This window comes from Salvelinus sp. IW2-2015, unplaced genomic scaffold (assembly GCF_002910315.2).
Source record: "Salvelinus sp. IW2-2015 unplaced genomic scaffold, ASM291031v2 Un_scaffold3175, whole genome shotgun sequence".
NCBI classification, from domain to species: domain Eukaryota; kingdom Metazoa; phylum Chordata; class Actinopteri; order Salmoniformes; family Salmonidae; genus Salvelinus; species Salvelinus sp. IW2-2015.
Genome location: NW_019944462.1, coordinates 61592 through 66098, shown reverse-complemented (window position 1 = coordinate 66098; position 4507 = coordinate 61592).

Below are 4507 nucleotides of genomic sequence, written 5' to 3'. Positions count from 1 at the left end.
AACTTTATCCTTTTTCTTCAGTGTGGCCCTCAGTACTCTGTCATATAAACAAAACACATTCCATATGAATATGAAAAACACAATGGTAACATTTGTTCCTTTATGGAAATAAGGACAAACAAAGCATGTAAACATCAGCTCTTTCGAACTGAATCACAGTACTCTACAAGATTTGGAAAGACACAGAATCCATAGCATATATATACAAATGATACATTACACATTCAAAGGTCTGATTATTAAACACACCCTGCATGTCTGCCCAACACTAAAATAAATGCAGGACAATCCATTACACATCAACAGAACAGACAAATGAATGGATGCAGTAGCCTCCCTGCAGCCCGTTTGTATTACACACAGTATACCGCAACAAACATCATAAGAGGGCCAAATTCGTTCAAAAACGAACCCAAAAAAACCCAATTCCTCTGCCACCGCAGGACATAATTTAACCAAAATTAAAGCACACATACTAACTAAAATAATTCAACACATATTGTCCCTCAGCAAGCCGACATGTCGTCATCAGGAGATTGCCGGATTGTCCCAGGTCCATTGCTGCTGTGCTGGCACTCTTGGGGGGCCCTCTCCTCCCTCAGGCAGGCCACATTGTGGAGGACAGCACAAGCCACAGATAATATCAATGCGCCTAACAGCTGACCCTTAATTTGTGGGAGAACAAGTGAAAGCGGGCCTGGGAGCCAAAGTCATTTCAACTCTGGCCCTGGTCCTGGCATCGGGCACTGTTGTAGGCCTGCTGTGCTTCCTGCGGGTCTGTGAAGTGTCAGGAGAAAAGGCTGGCAGCCATCTACCCCCGTCTCCCAGCAACACACCAGAGAATCACCTGTCAACACAAAATTTCATCATTACTACCGCATAAACACAGTGATATTCTGACAACAGCCATGATGGTTATAAATAGGGGTTGTGTGCTTACCTTGGATAGGCACTGATAGATTTCAGAGGCCCGAAAGATTCTGGAGTCATGGACTGAGCCCAGGCCAATTTGCCACAAACATTGTGATCACACAGTCAGCATTGCAGACCATCTGAATCATAAATGAGAGAAATATTACACCAATCAATGCACATCAACTGGCAATGCAGAGTGTTCGTCCAATGGACAATTATCAAAAAAGTTTATGTTCACTGAAACATTAATGCTGTGAAAGGATGGTCCTATTCACAAAATCGCCTCATGGACCTGAGGGGCTTTTATCCTTATGTGTGTGGTCCACGCCACCAATGACATGGGAAACCTGTCACACAAAAGTAATGAGTATCCTACTATTGGTTAACAGTGTCCTGTAATTTGAGATCCTCTTACCTGCCAATCCGTATAGAACTCCTCTTTGAATTCCAGAGTCTTTCTTGGCCAGGAAGGAGATGAACATCTGCTAATGCTTTGATAGCCAGAACACACACTCCTTATTTGCTGCAGCAAATTGTGGCCTTGTTCAGCTGTTCTTTCATCCCCACTAGTACAGGAGGCTCCACTAGACCAAAAAAAGCGCAAGGCCACACAAACCAATTTTGCTCCACACTCAGTAGCAATGGCTCGCGTGCAAGTGCGGTTGGCTTAATTCCTGGGACCCAGTTATCTGCCCATAGATACCTGATGCCATCTGCCAGAAAACCTGTATCTTTCATATAGATCGTTCATCAGGAAGGCCAGTGTCCAACCGGCCCTGAAGACCCTTTCTCCTGTAAGGCTCTCCTCAGCACAAAGATGGCTTCTTCATCCACCACATCTCGCACGAATGGGCATGCCATTGTCAAGCAGAAAGGAACACACAATTTTGGGCCTTCATATAGAGCTAGTAGGCACACACCTGGTGCGGGGGCGTGGCAAAAAGAGGGCGATGCCTAAACGATGACTTGGTGTACTGATTGCTGAAAATAAAAAAAACCTTAGAAAGATGCCACCTCCTGTGTGCTCACCAATAAGAAGCTCATATTGTCATGCTCACTTGACTTTACGAGAATATAACCTAATTTATTTGAGCTGTGTCATCTTCTTGGAAGCTGGGGGAGGAAAAGAAAAATAATGATTAATTACATTTGTGTAAGTAGCATACAGTGTACATTGAAGCATATCTCACCTCCCTTCAAGTTTTTATTATTTCAAGGTCCAGTTTCCTATTTGTCCTCTTTTTATTTCGGACTTCAGTGCAAGATTTTCACATCTTTTTTCTTGTACTGAATGTCTATGTTGCCAGTATTCTAATTGGCGCCGGGGTGGTTCCATTACAACTTTCTGATAGCTTGTGAGCTCTGTGGAAACACATACAATTAGCGCAGCTGGAATTTGCAGGATGTGGTGTCTTTTATTAATACCACTATGTTGCCAGCCTGCGTTTTCCCACTGTATAGATCTGGGTCTGTAAAAAGAAATAGATTTTTGATTTTGATTGAGGACTCCTCACCATTGTAGAGTAAAATAGTTACTTTCACAGTCTTAACATTATACTCATGCCTTCTGAATCCAGAGAGATGGTCTCCTCCTCATCATCTCTCCATCATTGCTGTTGCTGCTGCACTGGGCCTTCACCCCATCACATTTTAATCGTATTCATATTGAAGCTAGTAACAAGACATGCAGGCCTACAGATGCCTTGATGGAGTACTCACTGGATCAGATCTGGTGCTTGTGCTGGTGGCTCTAACAGGAACACAGTGCTGCCAGACACTGCAAGGCAATAGGTAAACCAAAGTCAGACAGTCCAAATTGATTCAATATGAATTGTTGTATCCCAGTGTTGAGATGAAGGACATACCATTGAATGAAGCGGGTGGCATCTTTGGGAGGAACCTATGCTCGTCCTTTCCCCCCAGGGATCCCCCTAAAGACGGGCCTGCCTTATTTGCTCCAGGAACCAGGCCTCTGCTGGGTAAGGTCAAGCCTTGTGACCCACCACCCGTGCCTTGTCTGTGGGTATTCTTTTTCACTGCAAAACAGTACAGACAATGTGTGAGCAGGCACTTCTGGTACAATATATGCTTTGTGCTTTGTGTAATATTAGTCAGACCTAACCATTCTGCAGAAAGTTCTTGTTATTTTATTTTGACCTGCTGCCATGTCCGTTTTGGCCCGTTCATGTTTAAATCTAACACACACCACACACACACACACACACACACACATTTAATGAGTCACACTGCAAAAAATTACTTTGGGATTTTTGTCTTGTTTCAGTAAAAATATCAAAAAATTTATCATAGCTTTATAACAGTGTGATGCGAGTTACTTTACACAATTTCACTCATATCTGCAGTGCATTTCAATTGAAAAAGTAACCGTTTCATAATTACAGTACAACTGCATTTTTGAGATGTGAATTAATATTTGAATGTAATTGTGGATGTTTCAGCGGAGCGGTGAGTGTGTAATGTTGCACTACTTCCATTCAGGCGGTCTGCAATACTTTGCACGCTTTTTCTCTTTGCTTTATCACTGGTGGCGGTGTGCCTTCTTCTTAATTATATCTTTTACCTCCTCGTCATGCCTCCATGAGGATTTGGCCCGACGGGGAAAAGTACGCGGCTCAGTTGCCATGGAAATCAGTAAATCTGTGATCTGTGGCGGCGTCTATTTGAGTGAGCGTGAGCGCGCACCTATCCAGGATTGGTTTCACCTGGCTTAATGAATCCGGTCGCTCATCCTGGCTTGGTCCTTGTTGCAACCAATTAAGCCTGGACGCCACATCGTTTGGGCTTCATGAGATCAGCTGAGTCATTTATCCCCGGATGTACTTAATTCTACTTTTGTGCAACAGGCCCCAGGAGACACATTTTATTATTTATTTTACAGTTTGGAGGTGGAGTGTCTACATCCAGCGACACATTTTAGTTCTAATGTGCCGTTCTGTTATTCTTTTCAGCTTCTTTGTCCAAGCATCATTACATTACTCTGAGACTAGTATCCCTGGATCTTACTTACTCTGAGACTAGTTATCCTGGATCTTACATTACTCTGAAAACTAGTTATCCGGACTACATTACTCTGAGACTAGTTATCTGGATCTAACATACTCTCGAGACTAGTTATCCTGGGATCTTACATTACTCTGAGACTAGTTATCTGGATCTTTACATTTTACTCTACCAGACATAGTTATCCCAAGGATGGCTGTGTACCATTAACTTGACGCTACTAAGGTTTCACGGCCAGATTGCCTAGTATACCCATACTGAGATACCAAATGGATCTGGATCTTTGACATTACTTCATCCGAGGAGATTATCTAACCCCTGAGAGAGTCTTTACCCACATTACACTCTGGGAGACTAATTTATATTCCATTGGCGCATCATAACGATTACCTCTGACGAACGTGAGTTGCAGCCTGTTGGATCCCTTTAAAGCAGTTACACCTCTAGAACTATTTATCCGTGGCCAATAAGCTTTACCACATAAACGGCTGGCTAACTCCATTAATACCTGGGGAAAGGTTTAGTCTATCAATTACTCAATTAGTGTTCACACCAAAAGTCTGCTAAGAAT